This window comes from Notolepis coatsorum, assembly GCF_963971535.1.
Source record: "Notolepis coatsorum genome assembly, chromosome: 18".
NCBI lineage: Eukaryota > Metazoa > Chordata > Actinopteri > Aulopiformes > Paralepididae > Notolepis > Notolepis coatsorum.
The window spans coordinates 102,225,910-102,245,915 of record NC_140182.1 but is presented as its reverse complement, the minus strand read 5'-3'; positions in this window follow the sequence as shown (position 1 = coordinate 102,245,915).

Here is a 20,006-nt window from a genome sequence, read left to right as displayed (position 1 = left end):
TGTCTAGCACGCTCTTCGGTTACTCCCCCCCGCTACACTATGGGACACAGGGCTCTGATTTGTCCCCTTTGGCTACGGGCCGCGTTCTTCCAGTGAAGCGCAAGCGGCCCCACATTTCGCTTCTCATGGAGACAGGGGCTGACACCCAGTTGCTAGCTAGGCCTGGGTCTGTCTATGAGAATGCTGTGCTGTCAAGCGGCTCCCACACCACATGTCCTGCGTCTGTGTTCGGTGAGCCTGGTGTTGTGTCTGTCGACGGAGCAGGGTACCCTGTATCTAAAAGATTTTGTCAGAGGGGGAACTCTAGGCCCAGGAGGTCGCAGAATGGGTTCCCCCAGCCCCGCCCTCGCCAGGCCGGGTATTACGTTAGTGCCTCCCCCGACCGGAAGACTGGCGGTGGTCAGTCAGGCATGCGTGATTTGGGTGGTAGTAATATCACTACAGGGACGGTGTGTAGGGACTCACCCTATCGGGCAGCGTGGGGACCACACACCTTGCATGTCCAGCTGCAGAGCAGGCTGTCCTCAGCAGTCTATGCCGGGAAGATGCTCAGCGGGGAACCTATGTCACCAGGGGTGATGGCCGCTCTCCCCGTATCAGGCCGGCCCTTTCTGTCGGGGTCCCCCCTTGGGTGCGATTGCCTCGTTGGTAGTTAGGATGCGATATCCCGGCTCCGCGAGACACCCTGCTCGCGCGGTTGGCGAGTCCAGGGTTGGCAACACACAGCGGGAGGGACCGTGCCTCCTATCTGCGGTTCCTGGCGGACCAGCGCCAGTTGGCAGCGGGTGCGCTTTGGGATTATCATCACGTATGGTTACAGGAGTGCCATATGTCGAGGTGGATGGAGAGAATGCTGAGGAAGGGGCTTGTGTTACAGTTTACACAACCCCACCCTCCATTTTTAGGTTTGGTACAGACCCTTTTGTCAGGGTCCGCAGCAGTGACAGCTCTGGCCGACGAGATCCAATCTCTGTTGGCGAAGCAGGCCATCATCGTGGTCCCAAGGGAGGACGCGATGTGTGGCGTTTACTCCCGGTATTTTCTGGTGCCCAAGAAATCGGGAGGTGTCAGACCTATACTGGACCTGTCCGAGTTCAATCGACTGATTGTGGCGAGAAAGTTCAGAATGTTGACCGTCAAACACCTGTTAAGCGCTGTCAGAGTGGGAGACTGGTTCACCTCCATAGATCCGAAGGATGCGTATTTTCAGGGGGTTGAAGGTGAGAGACAAAAGGTGAATGGATGGGGATGGGAATGGGGGGGGCGTTTGAACATGACTGGGAGATTGTTTGAGGGGGGGGAAAGGATCATTATTCCACAAGAGGAACAGGCTCACCATTATATATCAACTGGCCTCGCGTCTCGCTCTGCCTTCTGAGATAACCCATTATCTCCAGCACCTACTGTAGTGTGCTCCGGGGAACAAAACAAATGCACCCACTTGCACGTGACCACGCCACTCCCATGCGTCCCCTATATTACGCTGGAAGTGGTCACGCCTCACCCTTCCTCGTTGGTTTCCAACGCGGAAGCAGCTCAGATGCACTTCTGAACTGGAGATTGCTATGAAGCAGAAGGAGAAATTACACAATGTTGGGAATTCGCCAGAAGTTCGCCAGCCCCCGGAACCTTTTCGGCACGTCCTAACAGCGCGGCGGTCCTGTGCTGTGTTTTCCTCGTCGCATGACAGCGGGCCGAGGGACTTCGCACGACGGTTGGCAGTCGAGCCATGTCGCGCCCAGGTAGGGCCTGGGCCAGCAGGCATTGGTACTGGCATGTGTAATACTGCTTGTTGTCTTGTGAGACGACCGAGTGATGTATTGGCGCAGGGGGCGGGATACTTGGATACACGTGGTCGTCACGACTCTCTTTTGGATGTTTTTCCAAGTATCCTAGCGCACAGCTACTGCTAATGCTAAGTTGTTTGGGGCGCCGTTCCCATGTGCCCCGCCGGGGCTGTCTTCACTCTTCCCTCCTCTTAACCGTTTTATTGCTGAAGGTCAATCGGTGTCTAATGTTGAGGGTTTTGCTGAGGCTTTTTTACCCTTTACACGGGTGGATGGGCTGACGACAGGGCTCAAGACAGGTGTGCCGTGCTTAGAGGAGCAGGTAGCATTGGTCCTTTGCCCTGGCATGGTTGAACGGTATCCCACCCGGAAGCTGACGTCGGAGGGCGAGTCGGCCCGGCAGGTGGCTGAGTGGGCTGATGAAGCTTATACCGCCGCGGGACGGAATTTAGCAGCAACCAATAACATTGCTCAATTGGCTGCTTTTCTGTCCAAAATGGTGTCGGGTAGTGGCGGCCTCTGCTGCCCTGTTAGGGGGGGCCTCGGTGGAGGACATTTGTGCTGCGGCCTCCTGGTCCTCCCCGAGGCCTTTCGTTAGGTTTTACCTCATGGACATGACTGGGGGTTCTGTCTCCCAGGCGGTCCTGAGGTCCGGGACCTCTCCTGCATCCCGCCATCAGGTGGGCTAGCAGGGGTGTGTGGGTGTGGACCACGGGGTGCTGTGTCACACATGGTCCCGCTTGCGCTGTGCGTTCAGGGGTGCCTGGTTCCCCCTTTTTTTGCACTTTGGTGGAGTGACTGCCTCCCCCCCTTCGTTAGGACGGGCGGGTGGACGGGACTCCCCTCCTCCCTGGCTGAGGCTTACGGGCCCTCAGGGGGTGCATTTGTCGGGGCCACGCGTCCGCTCTGCCCTTTATCTCAGAAGGCAGAGCGAGACACAAGGCCAGTTTATATATATTACGTTAACATTGCATTATAACGTAAGGTTATCCTATAACCCTAGTTATATGATACTGGCTGAGCGTCTCGCTCTTAGCGCCCTGAGGTCCCTTGAATGTTTTCCGCTTATGGAAATCGAACTGAGAAGGGTGAGGCGTGACCACCATAGGGGACGCATGGGAGTGGCGTGGTCATGTGCAAGTGGGTGCATTTGTTTTGTTCCCCGGAGCACACTAGGTGCTGGAGATAATGGGTTATCTCAGAAGGCAGAGCGAGACGCGAGGCCAGTATCATATAACTAGGGTTATAGGATAACCTTACGTTATAATGCAATGTTTTCTCACAAGCAAAGATTCAAGATTTAGTTTACTGTAATTTCTTGTGTATTTCCATACATAAAAAAACAAAACTGTTCCTCCAGCCCAGAGCAGTGCAACAAGGTTAAAATAGAAACTAAAATGTGTATGCATATATAATATTAAATCTAAAATATCCCAAACTAACTCGTCTCAAACCCCGCCGTATTTTCTTCATTCTTCCAATCACCACCACAGCTTTCCTCTGACAAAGGGAAGCAACAGTTGTGATTAGAGGATGGGGGGGGGGGGGGGGGGGGGGGGGGGGTATAAAGTGTAGGTTCTGGCAGATCTCAGCTTACCTTTAACCTCTTAAGCCCTAGCCATTTGCATGTTCTTGGTATCTAGGGACATGTATGGACCTGGGGGAATGTATTCCCAGTGTCAGAAATATTGTGTCTGTTACTAGGCTTGAGTAAATTGTGATGAAACAAAGGAGAATATAAATTATGATTTTTATTTGCATATCTGACAGTGCTAAAAATGGCCAGACATGAAAACTGCCACTGAGCTCATTCAGCACCTTCTTGAGATCACGTGTACAAAAACATCTTAGGAAATTAATAAAGGGAAGATGATTAAACAGAAGAACAATGCAAAACCGAATAATGCAGAACAACAATGTAGAACAGAACAGAACAATGCAGAACAGAACAAAACAGGTGAATAAACTGTGTGAATGTTTTCTCGAATATTCTAATTTACTTTATACAATGGAATGCAAATTTCTCGATTCTGATTGGCTGAAACAGTCAAGTTATACATGGTTATTTCTTATAACCCACGCTCCTGATCCCAGAACCCGCCCACAACCGAATTACAATCACTGCGCCGTTCGTGGTTTTAGAAATGAAAGCAAGATGGCGGACAATAATCTTTACGAATGGATGTGTTGAAAGCGTTATAACAACTAATTCAAACACGATTCTGTCACGGCGAATGTGTTTCTTACACAATGTTGGATTATGTAATTGGTGGGTCATGAGTAATTGTGGAACAAAATATAAATCGCGGGAAGTCTGCCATTCGTCAAAAGGACATTCATTTTACTGTTAATAAAATGTTCAAGCAATCAATCAATCAAACCAATAACACACGCTCACGCGGAGGTGCGCTGTTGTAAGTGAGCGTGGGTTATAGAATTGATTGATTGAACATTTTATTAATGTCCGCCTTGTTTCGAACTGGTTAAGAACTGTTAAGAACTTCCTTCTTAGATGCTTCTATAGAAAGTAGGTAAAAAAATAAAGAGAAGTTGCCCCCCTATACGAGTCAACAAATTTTTTTTAACCTACTTTCTATAGAATCAGCTGGAGGTGCGCGTTTTAAGTGAGCGTGGGTTATTGAATTGATTGATTAATTGATTGAAAATTGTATTAATGTCCGCCTTGTTTCGAACTGGTTAAGAACTGTTAAGAACTTCCTTCTTAGATGCTTCTATAGAAAGTAGGTAAAAAAAAAAGAGAAGTTGCCCCCCTATACGAGTCAATAATTTTTTTTAACCTACTTTCTATAGAATCAGCTGGAGGTGCGCGTTTTAAGTGAGCGTGGGTTATTGAATTGATTGATTAATTGATTGAAAATTTTATTAATGTCCGCCTTGTTTCAAACTGGTTAGGCTTAGGCCCTCTTTCGAAGTCGCCCTCTTTCGAAGTCGGTTATGCTTAGAGTTTATCTTTAGAGCAGGGCGATAGACCACCAGCCCTGATTCCAAGGAGGCAATTTTTTCTTTTTTTTTCTTTTGCACCTACTTTCTATAGAAGCATCTAAGAATGAAGTTCTTAACCAGTTCGAAACAAGGCGGACATTAATAACATTTTCAATCAATCAAACCAATAACACACGCTCACTTCATTCTTGCCTTGAAACAGCGCACCTCCGAGCTGCTTCCACACGGAGGCAACTTCTCTTTTTTTTAACTACTTTTTCTGCTGATGGTTGTCAATAAATCTTCAATTAATGTGTGTTTATTGTATAGCAATAGGTTGGATGAATTTGGCCATTGTATAAAAGCATTACATCACACGACAGAGTGTGTTATAGAAATTAGATCACGCCTATGGGGGTCTAACGACCCTCGGCTGCGCCTCGGGCCTAACAACCACCCATAGGCGTGATCTAATTTCTATAACCCACTCTGTCTCGTGATGTAATGCTTAAGAATCTCTTCTCACACAGACCACAATGATGTAGCTTCTCTGCTGTATGGATTTGCTGATGAATCAGAAGATGTGTACTTGTCCTAAAGGTCTACCCACACTGGTCACAGAAGGAGGCTTCTCTCCGGTGTGAATTCTCTGGTGTGATTTCAAATTACTCAGATGACTAAAGCTCTTCCCACACTAGTCACAGGATTAGGGCTTCTCTCTTGTGTGAATTCTCTGGTGTGATTGCAGATTCTGTTGCTGAGTAAAGCTCTTTCCACACTGGTCACAGGAGTAGGGCTTCCATCCTGTGTGAATTCTCTGGTGTGTTTGCAGAGTACTCCATTGTCTAAAGCCCTTTCCACACTGGTCACAGGAGTAGGGCTTCCATCCTGTGTGAATTCTCTGGTGTGATTGCAGATTCTGTTGCTGAGTAAAGCTCTTTCCACACTGGTCACAGGAGTAGGGCTTCTCTCCTGTGTGAATTCTCTGGTGTGATTGCAGACTCTGTTGCCGAGTAAAGCTCTTCCCACACTGATCACAGGAGTAGGGCTTTTCTCCTGTGTGAATTCTCTGGTGTGTTTGCAGATTCTGTTGCAGAGTAAAGCCCTGTCCACACTGGTCACAGGAGTAGGGCTTCTCTCCTGTGTGAATTCTCTGGTGCGATTGCAGATTACTTAGCTGACTAAAGCTCTCCCCACACTGATCACAGGAGTAGGGCTTCTCTCCTGTGTGAATGCGTTGGTGTTTATTGAGATTCGACTTTGAACTGAAGCTTTTTCCACACTGGTCACAGCAGAGACCTTTTCTTCCATCCAAGCCTCTTGGTTTCCTCCCAGGCCTGACAGGACAGCTATCTGGATGGAGATAGTGATGCAGAAGAGTGTCAGAGGAAGGAGAGAAAGATAATTGGTGATTTTATTCAGCATGTTTTTGTTGAATAAAATCCACCTGCTTTCATTGACTAGTAGAGGAGGACCCAATATTTAGTCTTCAGTCTAGGGGTGGGCGATATATCGAGTATACTCGATGTATCGCGGATTGTTCTACCCGAGATGTAGTACTGTACTATATCGCGAACATCGAGTATTTAGTTTATATGGCGCCGCCCGCGGCCGAGAGACACTCGCAGTGCTTTCCTCGAGAAGGGACGGCGGAGCTATAGGGTATAGGCTAACGTTAGTGTATTGGTCCCGAGTGTAGCAGGGACGGCGGAGCTATAGGCTAACGTTAGTGTAGTCAGGGCTGTACAGTGCGATATAATGTTGCGGTTGTAATTTCATTAGACAGACCAGCGCGGACCTTTAATAACATGTAATTTAATTGACACGAGCAATGAGCTAACGGTAGCTGCTAACCAAGGTATCCATTAGGATTATGCTAAGCTAACTAGCGATAGCTGCTAACCCTGGTAAACGGTCAAAGCGGACTCCACAAGACTAGTTCCATTCGTGAGGAAAGGGGGTGGGTTATATTGACAATATATATATTGACATAACTTCATATTTATTGGTTATTCGTTTCTGTATATCATTCAATTTCCATCTCCGTGTGTCTCCATCTCTTCCTGTTTACATTCGAGTGTGACGTCATCACCTATGGCAGCTTAGACGATCAAAACGCGAACCTAGAACAAACCCTGAGGGGGGGGGGGGCTGGCTCTCTTGTTCATTCTCGCCCCCCCTCTCTCTCTCTCTCTACATTCAATGATTTAAAGTAGCCAAACATTACAGACAGTATAAATACTAACTGGATAGTTGATGATATAAACATTTAATTTCATTATCTGAAATATTCTAAAATCATTAAGTCTGCTATAAGCCATTATACCTTTGTGTGTGATTATTATTTTCTCACAGTAGGGTGTGTATATATATTAGAGGTGGGCATAGATTAATTTTTTTAATCTAGATTAATCTATCTGCAATCCTGGATTTAATCTAGATTAATCTAGATTAAAATGTCTCAAAAAAAATTTAAAAACTGCCGAAGGCATTCAAAATATGTGTGTTCTACCCAAATAATGACCAGAAGTAAGTCCTTACTTTTTCTTTCCTCCTTATGTTTCTCAGGCCAGGTGGCCCATTACACCATGAGCCCATCTCCCGTTTCCAAAATGCATTACAGACTGTTTGAAAAAGCTGTTTTGCTATGATAATTGGTAATGAAATATCAAAATAATGTTCAATAAGATGTACTTGTGTTTAATAAGTAGTTTTATTCAGAAGTTAACACAAATAAATAATATTCCTGAAAAAGAGCATCTGTGCTCAGCGAACCTACCCTGGGTAAATAAAGGTAAAAAAAAAAAAATGTAAATTTTTTGTCGTAGCCAGCCTGAAGCTGAAGCTGAGAAAGAACTGGATGTCGGCACATACAACACGACACAGGTACAACACAGCTTCCTTGAGAGACGCCAGTAAGCTGGAAGAGTTCAGAGTAACACTCAGCAACAAGTTCCAAGTTTTACAGGAGCTGTTGGAAGAGGACGAGTGCACCCTGGAGAACAGTTGGAAGGAGATAAAAGAGGCAGTAACGTCTACCTGCCAGGAAGTTATTGGCCCCAAGAAGCACCAGCACAAGGAGTGGATCTCAGGGGACAGTCTGCGAAAGATCCAAGAGAGGAGGGAGAAGAAGGTGGCAGTGAACAACAGCCGGACAAGAGCAGAGAAGGCCAAGGCACAAGAAAGGTATGCAGAAGGAACCAAGCTAGTAAATAAGAGCATCAGAGCAGACAAGCGAAGGTATATGGATGACCTGGCAACAGAGGCAAAGCAAGCAGCAAGAGAGGGGAATATGAGAGAACTGTACAACATCACCAAGAAGCTGGCAGGAAAGTACAGCAAACCAGAACGACCTGTGAAGGACAAAGAGGGAAGACCGATAACAACGGGAGAGGAGCAACAGAAGAACAGATAGATGGAGTATTTTGAAGAACTTCTAAACCGGCCAGCACCACAGAACCCACCAGACATCGCACAGGCTGACACAGACCTACCCATAGCCTGCAACGCACCAACCAGGGAAGAAATTAGGAAGGCTATCAAGCAGCTGAGGAACGGAAAGGCTGCAGGACCAGACAACATCCCTGCGGAGGCACTGAAGTCAGATATAGAAACCACGGTGAAGATGCTCCACCCACTCTTCATGAAGATATGGGAGGAAGAAGACGTGCCAGGAGATTGGAAAGAGGGCTATCTCATCAAAATCCCAAAGAAAGGCGACCTTAGCAATTGCGCAAATTACAGAGGGATCACACTGCTATCAGTGCCAGGGAACGTTTTTAACAGAGTCATCTTGAACAGGATGAAGGACCTCATCGATGCACAACTCCGCGATGAGCAAGCTGGTTTCCGCAAGGACCGATCCTGCACAGACCAAATTGCAGTGCTGCGCATAATTGTGGAGCAGTCGATAGAGTGGAACTCGCCCCTGTACATAAACTTTGTGAACTATGAGAAAGCCTTTGACAGCCTAGACAGAGAGACCCTCTGGAAGCTTCTCCGACATTACGGGGTGCCGACCAAGATTGTTTCCATCATCAGGAACTCCTATGAGGGACTGACATGCAAGGTGGTCCACGGAGGGCAGCTCACAGAGGCATTCCAAATGAGGACCGGGGTCAGACAAGGTTGTCTGCTCTCGCCCTTCCTCTTCCTGCTGGCCATTGACTGGATAATGAAGACCTCCACAGCACAGAGAAGGTACGGGATTCAGTGGACACCTTGGACGCAACTGGACGACTTGGACTATGCTGACGATTTGGCACTACTGTCGCACACCCAACAACAGATGCAGGAGAAGACCAACAACGTGGCATCCACTTCTGCACAAGTGGGACTCAACATCCACAAAGGCAAGACTAAGATCCTCAAGACCAATGCAGCAAACAACACCAACGCAATCATGCTGGATGGCGAGGCTTTGGAAGAAGTTGAAGCCTTTACCTACCTTGGCAGTGTTATTGACAAGCAGGGCGGCACAGATGCTGACATTAGAGCACGAATAAGGAAAGCACGTACAGCATTCGTGCAATTACGGAACATCTGGAGCTCAAAAGAACTGACTTCCAACACCAAAGTCAGATTCTTTAACACCAACGTCAAGGCAGTCCTACTATACGGAGCAGAGACGTGGAGAACTACAGCTGCAACCATCAGGAAAGTGCAGGTCTTCATTAACAGCTGCCTGCGGAAGATCATCCACATCCGATGGCCAGACACCATCAGCAACTGCGAACTCTGGCAGAGAACAAACCAGCTGCCCGCTGAAGAAGAAATTAAGAAATGCAGATGGCGCTGGATAGGCCACACCCTGCGAAAGCCCGCAAGTACCATCACCAGACAAGCCCTAACATGGAACCCGCAGGGCAAGCGGAAAAGGGGCCGCCCGAGAAACACCTGGCGCAGAGACCTGGAGGCAGACACTAAGACCATGAAGATTACCTGGAACCAACTGGAGAGAACAGCTCAAGACAGAGATGCTTGGAGATCACTTGTTGACGGCCTATGCCCCAGAAGGGGTAGCAGGCGTAAGTCTGGGGGTCCCCCACCAGGATTTCTTTTGTTACAAAGACTTAATTTCCTGCATTCTGGTGCAAATGCCAGTGTTTGTGATGGCATCACAAATGATTGTATTCTGGGGAGGATTATTACAGGCTAGCATATGTCAATGATTAGCAACAACACTGATTTAGATTTTTCGTTTTTTTGTAATGTCAGATTGAAGAAAATACTGACTCTTACATTAGGGAACTAAATTGTCCTCTTCAAAAACGCCATAAAAATAATATATGCTGAACATTTCTTCCACTTTTTCTTTCATAAATCTTTCATTCTAATTATTATTATTTATTATTTTTTACTGTTGTGAAGTACTTTGAACTGCAACTTCTGTATGAAAGTGCTATACAAATAAAGTGTATTATTATTATTATTATTATTATTATTATTATTATTATTATTATTATTATTATTATTATTATTAAATATTCAACTTCAGCCCTGATCATAACCACCACATATTCAATACATAATTTTAACCCTTTAAATGCCAGTGTGTGTGATGGCATCACAAATAAAAAAAATAAACCACACACAAAAAGTGAAATATTCAAGTCAAGTCAAGAGTTTTATTTGTCACAGCATACAAGTATACAATGAAATGCGGGTGGTCTTGCCCGCAACGATGTGCAATACAGTGGTACAACATATAATAGAATCCAATAAAAACAACATTGTGCAACATCTCGGCATCCGTACATAGTTATTTACAGAGCATATAGGACATGCTAGGTAGCTTTGGCAGTGCAATACACCGTTACTGCCGCTACACTAATTTAAAGTGGCCTTTCCTTTTGGCAATAAGTGTGGGTGAGTGCGGCATGAGTGCGTGCCCGCTCATGTTAAAGTAGGGCTGGGCGATATGGAAAAAAATCATATCGAGATAACGATATGATAATGTTATCATATTTCTCTATATCGATAATTATCGAATTGTTATAAGTATTAATTTTTTTTTTTTTTTTAACAACAGATGTATGTTTATTTTGCAGCAATTCTTTGTCATTGCCGCCATCTTTAGTGTTACATCCCCTCACACTCCAGTTCTCAGGCTGCAGCTGGTTTAAAAGCGAAAGTAAACCGGCTTCTCTGCTGGCTGTGGCTCCAGGGGAGTTGAACAGTTCTGGCTCTGCTAGTTTATTTTTGATCTTTTGGCGTTTTTTTGGTGGACAAACCACCGCACATGTGCACCGTGACTCGTGACTGGAGTCTAGTTCTGCTAGCACACATAGCCTACTGTGTACAGACGGTTTCAAACTGTATTTTAAATTAGAAAGCAAACAAAATAAATGGACAAGAGAAAAATAAATCTCAATTTGGTCAGTATTGTCATTTGGACAAGCAAAGCCATTACTTGAAGTTGCAGGCAAGAAAGACAAGTCTGTCCACTGTCTCTGGTTTTAAAACTGCCCTGTTGCAGGTCACAAAAAAAAAGTAAAAAAAAAAAAAAAAAAAAAACGATTTTTCGATTTTTTTTAATTTCGATATTCGATATCGATTATTAAAATATATCGCGATATTTATCGTTATCGTTATATCGCCCAGCCCTATGTTAAAGTGCCAAAGTGGCTGCTAGTGCACAGCGTGCGTGTCGTGTGTGTGCTCATGTGTGCTTGTGTGTGGATAGTTCAGTGTTCAATATATCAAATGCAAAGTAGATTTTTCTGGGGGGAATTATCACAGGCTAGTGTCAATGATTAGCAACAACACTGATTTTGATGGATTTTTTGTGTCAGATTTAACAACTCTTTTCAGAAAAGTGGGAGTACTTCATTTTTAATCTGACATTACAAAAAACATTAAAAAAAACAAATAAAAAAAAGGTTATGATCAGGGCGGAAGTTGAATACAGGGTTTTTTATTATTATTTTTTTTAAATCTTTTTTCCCCCTCCTTTTTCCGTTTTTCTCCCATCCCAATGTTAGTCGTTATGCCAATTCCCAATCCCCTTCCTGGTCATTGCGCACCTACCCCCTACAGTCGGTCTGGGAGAGTGGAGGCTATCATATGCTTCCTCCGACACATGTGTAGCCAATCAACCGCTTCTTTTCACCTGGCAGCGCGGACTCTCACTGAGAGAGTGTAATGTTTCAAGTTTCTTTAATAGTTGTCATACAGAAGTACAGAATACTTTCATACAAAATGCTTCTTACTGTTACGCTCCAGAGACTGTGCTAGACAAGATAGTATCAAATAACATAGTATAGCATGTAATTTTAGAAGAAGAAAATGAGGTCACAGTGTTCGGTATAGACATATGTACAATGTTCTGAGTTACCATATAATATACAATACTATGCAGTGTACTAATGTACAGTACTATATAGTGCAAAGCAGAAATGGGATGAGGTACAATTTAGGTACAATTTACAGTAAGGTGTACGAGTTGTAGTGGAAGGATCAAACTACCTCCCTTAGATTCTTTCCTCGCTGAGCAGGCGCCCCAACCGAACTGTAGGAGTCGCTGTTTACAACGACCAGGACCCACCCACCGGCTTTCCCACCCTCTAACACTGCCAATTGTGTTAGTACGACGGCCGGCCAAGCCGGAAGCAACGCAGAGAGCTGGGCTCGATACCAGTATCTCCTGCGTTAGTGGCGAGCGCCTTGCCCGCTGCGCCACCCAGCCGCACCCAATCCCCTTCCTGGTCGTTGCGCACCTACCCCCTACAGTCGGTCTGGAAGAGTGGAGACTATCACATGCTTCCTCCGACACATGTGTAGCCAATCAACCGCTTCTTTTGACCTGGCAGCGCGGACTCTCACTGGGAGAGTGTAACATGTGGAAGGATCACACTACCTCACCCAGATCCTTCCCTTGCTGTGCAGGCGCCCCGACCGAACTGTAGGAGTCGCTGTTTACAACGACAAGGACGCACCCACGCCAGCTTCCCACCAACTGACAATTGTGTTAGCACGGACGGTCGACCAAGCTGGAGGTACCACTGGCAGTCCGCTGCGCTACCCGGCCGACCTGAATAAAGGATTTATGACTGTTTAGACTGCGTTACTCTTGGTCACAGTGATCTCCTGGGCCCAGGAGTTCAAAACTTGTAATCGCCCATCTGATTGGATCAGATTTGTATTCATTCATTTCAACTCATTATTAATTGAAAATGGGGGACCCTGATGTAAACAAGACGAAAGTCTTTCTCTGGTCTGCATCCCCTTAACTCATTGGCCGCCAACAACGATTATATACGTGTTTGTCCGACAACCGTTGAACGCCAACCACGTATATATATATACGTTATTTGGTCCGTTTTCCTTTTATTCGATATTTCTATTCATTACAGGCACACGGACTCTGGGTTAACATGGGGAATCCTCATGAGAATATAAAAGTGCAATACCGGCCGCATCACGCTAGACGGCGGTATCGAGCACCCTTTATACCCTTCTATCTTTCTCTGTGGGACGGCCACAGGTCCCCGGTTTCATGTTTCCTTGTCGGGCGATGGCAGCCATTCTGCCGGTTCCATCGAAGCGCGTCAAATATCTCTGATCTATATGTTGTGGTGGATTATGCCGTCGACCAAATGGACATTGGATATACCAGATGGCGATCAAACAATTGGAATATTATTTTTGGAACACTCCCGATCACAGTTAAGGACGTTTTGACGTCAAATTTTAGCTTGATCCTGCAATGCTTTCATACCGATCGGGCTGATAACCGTTTTTAGTGCTCAATGCGAATGCCGTTACTGACAATCAAATTATCAGAAACGACCCCCCCCCCCCCTTTCATGCATTCATGATAGGGATGGGAATCGAAAACCGATTCCTAATTATCCGATTGCTGGAATCGCGTGCCTCCGTGACTATCGATTCCCTTATCGCTGCCAGGTTTTAGTTGTGCATAACGTTAGCGCCACGCATGTAGCCATGGCAGACTATTTGATTCCTTAAAGCCTCGAAATTGCCTGGGTTTTGGTCATATGCTCCCGAAATGCGCCCGCTGTTTGGCTGTTTCTATGTGCAGTGAAAACTACTCTAACGCTTTAGAACCTAGTCATTGATTTAGTTCAGGATAACCTAAGATTAGCCGCGGAGCTAGCGCTAGCTAACGTGAGCTAACGCTAGTTAATCAAGCTCACAGATAGAGATAAACAGCTGACAGCTGATAGTACAGGTACAAATACAATAAAAAAGCGGGTGGGGGCTGTTGTGTAAACCTTGTACTCTTTAGTTCACATATAATAAGAGACGGAGTGTTTGTTTACTAGTCGGTAAGCCCATAGATATATATCTATGGGTAAGCCAGGCAGTACCGTGCAACATACAAATGTGTCCGTGTAGCAACACAAGCCAATACCTTACAGGACAGGGGCCCGGGGAGGGAGCTCTGTGTGTGTGAGACAGAGAAGTCAGAGGAATAACGACCTGTTGAATGCAACTACGGTTCAATAGATTAAATAATAACGATAACTATCGCGATAAATTATTTCCTCGAAATAAACATGAAACGTGGTCGCAAAGTTTCGATATATCGATTTTCCAAGCTTGGATATGAGCACACGCACTAACAACCAATCAGTGAAGGAGATGGCGACAGTGAAGGAGACCCGCGGTGCACCTCTGGGTAGTAAACAAGGCTGGCTAGGATCATTAGCTTGCACGCCGCTATTTTATAGTTTATGTGCCGAGTGGGTGTGTGGCGTGAATTCTGAGGCCACGGTTAGAGTAGTGTAGGGTATGCGGTGGACGTCGTTGCAATGTATTGGGGCGGAACGGAGTATTTTAGGGTGATAGTTAGTACATTGGAAACAAGGCTGGCTAGGATAATTAGCTTGCACGCCGCTATTTTATAGTTTACGTGCCGAGTGGGTGTGTGGCGTGAATTCTGAGGCCACGGTTAGAGTAGTGTGGGGTATGCGGTGGACGTCGTTGCAATGTATTGGGGCGGAACGGAGTATTTTAGGGTGATTTTAGTACATTGTCGTGGGATACACCGCTTGCTCTGGCTAACTGTGTTCCATTCTTATAATGCATATGATCCAGTGGCGGTAGGTTGCCCCCTGGTGGAATATAATAATCTATGCACTGGGGTAGAAGAACGTGCGCAGACTGATGACGACATCAACTCGAGACATTCGCAGCAGCAAAACAAGTCTATTAATAGCCCGTCCATCGGCGCCGGGCATAAGAAGTTAATTAAACTTGACAGAAATGATAGACGATAATTATCAATATCGAGTTATATGAAAATAATTTTATAATTTTATCGCAATAACGTTTTTGGCCATATCGCCCAGCCCTACATTCAACAGGTCGTTATTCAATAGATTAAATTAGTTTAAGAATAAAAAAATAAATACATTTTAAGAGAATCTCATATACATTCTTTTATTTAAGTGTAGGCTATAGTTAATGTTTTATTTTTTACAGTTTTTGTATTTTTCTGACATGGGGGCTCAACAATAAATGACAATCAGAAATGTCAAGTTGCATGTTGTTATTCTAACCAGCTTAGTTCCGTTGCATTTCCAATTTATTTATTTAAACAATAAACTGATCAGGAATCGATAAGGGAATCGAATCGATAAGCAGAATCGATAATGGAATTGTATCGATAAAATCCTATCAATTCCCATCCCTATTGGAACATAATAGCTATGATATAGATTTGATTTCGGGATAATAGCGTATACAGGCAAGAGATGGCAACGTGTATAGTGGAATCGACGTATAGGGCTGTACATTTCATGAATTACCCTAGACCGCTCTAAAACCATACTTATATTCACCACGGTATAACACGGGAACGTATGGATGGAAAAATGAATTCTTTCTCACATATTGAACGATAGATAGGTGATGTCAAATGGGCCATAGTATTGTATCCATAGCTATTATATAGAATATAGTTATAGCTCTACAAACAAGGTGACACACTCCTATCTTTTAACGTGTGGCAATGCGACCACAAGGCCCCCGACTAATCCCACGGCGGTCAATGAGTTAACAATTGTCTGTATTGAGCTGTACTGTAAGGCTGTCCCCGAAGCCTGTTTTTGGGATTCGAACTTCGTCAAGGTTTTTCTAACGAACCTTCGAACCTTTGTTTTTAATTAAAAAAATAATTTGAATTTTTTTTAATTTTTTTATATATATATATATATATATATATATATATATATATATATATATATATATATATATATATATATATATATATATATATATATATATATATATATTTTTTTTTTTATTTTTTTTTATATTCTCAAAGTAAATCCTCAATTTGAATAAAGTGATTAATCTGATTAAATGAGTCTCCCAGCCCAGGGAGAAGCCCCAGCCCAACTAAATACACTTTCTTTAATGAATATAACGTTAGGTTATGACTATAACCAAGTTCTGTTAGTTAGGGGCGATGCTTGGCATCGCTACTGCACTATCTCGCGTACGTGCACGCGTACTGAATAAACCACAAATGTACCTCTAATACCAGTATTAGTCTGACCACACCCCTCATCAGCTTACCTTCATAAGCAGGTGTGTGGTCACCTGCTCTCCTCCTTCCCAAGCTTTCACCACAAGGTGAGGACAAGGGCTGCAGCGGCGTCCGATGCCAAGCATCGCCCCTAACTAACAGAACTTGGTTATAGTCATAACCTAACGTTCTGTATCGTTAGTGGCTTAGCTTGGCATCGCTACTGCACAAGGGAGGCCAAGCGGAGCCACTTGGCTGACAAATACACCCCGCTGACAGCCCCCCAAAACCATCAGAACAGGGAGGGCCGAGCCCCCCCGACCCCCCCTAATGGAGGGTAGCCCCCCTATTAGGGACGTCACGGGAGGGCGACGGACCCGACCGTGCGAAGAGGCACTCAAGCAACTCAACGCACAGGGTGAGCAGACCGTGGCTTGACCCCACGACTACACACACGCACAACCCGCATGCCACCCGGGAACGAACGGAGGAACAACCTCGTTACTGCCCCCAGAATCACGGGGTCAAGGGCAAACCCAACCCCGTGGCAAGGCCGTAGCAGCGGAGCACGAAGGAAGACCCAGACCCACCAAAAGGACTGGACTCCCTGGAATGGGGGCCCGGAGAAGTCCATGATGCCAGCATCAAGACCCCACCAGGTGGGCACGTAGTGCCCCGCCCCCCACATCGCCAGCGTATTCGGACAAAGGCCCCTCAGTTACTGCACCTGGTATTCCCAGGCGGAACCAACCAGGCCAGAACCTGCCCAGCTTCCGAGATCGGACGAGACCGGGCGTGTTCAGGTCGGTATGGCCGTAAGCCGAGCGGGCCCCGTCCCCCCAATAGTACACCGCCTGGCACACTGACCCTGCAGAATAGGCAGTCAGCATGGCCGTAAGCACACAAAAAAGGTTAACCAACGGAAGCAGGCAGCGCACCGGGGAAAAACCAGGCAACAGGCTGTTAACCCTAGCCTGGAGACTGCGGACGAGACAGGCGCCAGAGGGGACAGCTGAACACAGCCGCCCCGGCGGAAGGAGCGTAAGCTGGCGGTGTTGCATGACCAAGCCTCCATTTAACAACCCCCACCCAGAGGGGTCAAGGCAGAGAAGGCTGACACGATTGGCAGACGTCATGAACGTGCAGGGGCACCCTCAAACGGTGAACCCGGGAGTTGACACTGCTCCAACACACCAGGGAATCAACCACCTCGGTGTTACCCAATGCGGTGGTTGTTCCTATAACCCCTCAAGAAAAAACTCCAAAACACACCTGCGGGTATACACCGGCTATACCGCAGTACAAGTGTTTCAGTTTCCAAAAAGGGTTAACCCAGGCCTACGGGTCGCAAACATCACTTCGGACCGGGCCTGGCGGTACGGGAAGCACAGGGTCACCAGAGGAGGTCAAAAAACCACCCCCACAGGCCCCTCTTCGCCATGCGTGAGAGAGGAGCGAAAAATAATGGAGAACCAGCCCCTAAGCACACCGTACCTGGTATTCCCCGGCGGTCTCCCAACCAAGTACTAACCAGGACCAACCTGTGTAGCGGCCGAGATCCGACGAGATCGAGCGCGTACAGAATGGCATGGCTGTAAGCCATGACGACAGTGCTGAGTAAAAACATACCCAACCAGGGTCTCCATAGCGCTTAACCCTGTGACACCCAGACCGACCTGGCATTTTTCCCCCTGAAAAAAGCCCAAGTCCCTCAGGGTACCAGAACAGCAGATCTGCATCCCCGGCGGACAACGGGTTCAACTGATCTGGACCAGCGTGACCAGAACCAGTCCCGTGCCCTAACCACGCCGACATGCCTACTCCAGGAGAAGGGCAGATATGCGTGTTGATCTTAACATGAAAAGAAGGCGCCGCCCAGACGTCGGGACGAACCGCGCCTGGTGGCCCACCCCAAGGGCGTGAGACCCCACTACATATGTTCAGATCCATCCCGTCATCATCCCCCAGACATGAACGAGAATCCGTCGACAACCCACCCAGGTCATGGGATGTGGTCGCCGGAAGAGGAAAAACCCCCATCTCAGTTGCTTTATAAAAACGCTGTTTCAACCACAAGCAACTAAGGCGTGCCAGTCAATCGCCTGTTTACAGCGAGCTAGCACTATACGTGCGTCGGGACACACCCCCATCAATGAACAGGCTATTTAGACCTGTCATTGAATCCCCAAGGCGCCCAGGGGAACGACAAGAGGGGTGTGACACTCCCTAACTCCAACACTTCTGGAATAGAAAGAAGGAAGCATCAACAGTATGTATCCCAGTCTACACAGCCGGGGTAAAAAATGTTCACATTTTTACATCCCACCACCCTCCCATAGGAAAGAGACGGGGATCCCCAGAGAGACTTCCCACGCGAGCTGTACAGATTGAAAAGAATATATTGGGAAGAGGCACCGAACCCATACACACTCAATAAACGAATTGAATCGAATATACATACAATAGAAAAGGACCCTTCTAGAGGGTCCACTCACTTTGACAATCTGAGGAGGAAGGCTCTGTACTCTGATGGAGGCTTCCTCACATGGAAGAAGGAGTCCGAACTCACAGAAGGCCTGAGTAGGCGCTTGGTGAGGAGGAGCCCTGACCACCCCCCCTGAAAACAGATCCATCACATGGACCTGAACAGCACACGGAAGTCCTACCAACAGGGACGCGCACGGTGACGTACTCTATGGCGGGGGAATTCCTGCGGTGCACACGCCCAATATACCAGGCCGTGGGACCAGGAACTCCCTCCCCCCCCCCCCCCCCCCCCGTAACGTGCCGAACCGCCACGTGACGGGAACCTTGAAGGACAGGGGGTGTACCCCTGACCGACAGAACAATGGGGAGAGGAGAAAGGTTACCAGTTCACCCCTTTACGACCCCACACCCATGATACGACGTAACGACAAAAAGAGAATATGACACAGTCATAGTCAGCTCTATGAAGCGTTTCACAGCTCCACACAGCGCACGAGCTAACCTGCTATCTGATTTTTACTAAGGAAAAACACAGAATAGAGAGGGCTCTAAGAACCCCGGTCCAACATACACATGTGCTTCTGTGGCCAGTACAACCCAGTTGTAGGTCACATGACACACACAACCCATCATCACCTACAAAAAATGGCAAAAACACTCAACAGAGGAACGCCGTTTTTTTCACAATGAGAGAATACATCATTCTTGATTAGTATCGACCACAGGCCTTGCTAAGCACACATGACAGCAACCAAACCAATTTCCCTTTAGGAAATAAGTTTCTCCAGCAGATTTAGCACAACCTCAGCAATCAAGCTGAGAGTTACATCGTATCCCTACCACACAAAAGACACAATTAATGCACAACATGTCTGATAGGAGGTGATAAAGTCCCCAGGGAACCGGGGGGGGAAACACAATCCTCCTATTTTACCCTCAATACGGCCAGTTAAAACAGGAAAACCTGTTAATGTGTGAACTCACTGTTCATTGTCATTACAGTCTGAGAAAGAACATTCTTTTACTCACTCGTCACCAAGCATAGCTTCATAGGTTAGTTGCCTTAGTAGTGAGTACACGGTACACATAAACACCATGATGTTTCTCACACAACAACCAGATCAATACATCACGACCTGCACGGAGAAGCTAACTGCCAGTGACAAAAACAGCTCACACACAACCCGCAACGTATCTCAAATGCATTGCAACAACACACGTTTTGGGAAAAAACACCGTTATTCACAATACATTTAGCAAGGTAAAACCAGAAGACGTGTTTATGAGGTCTG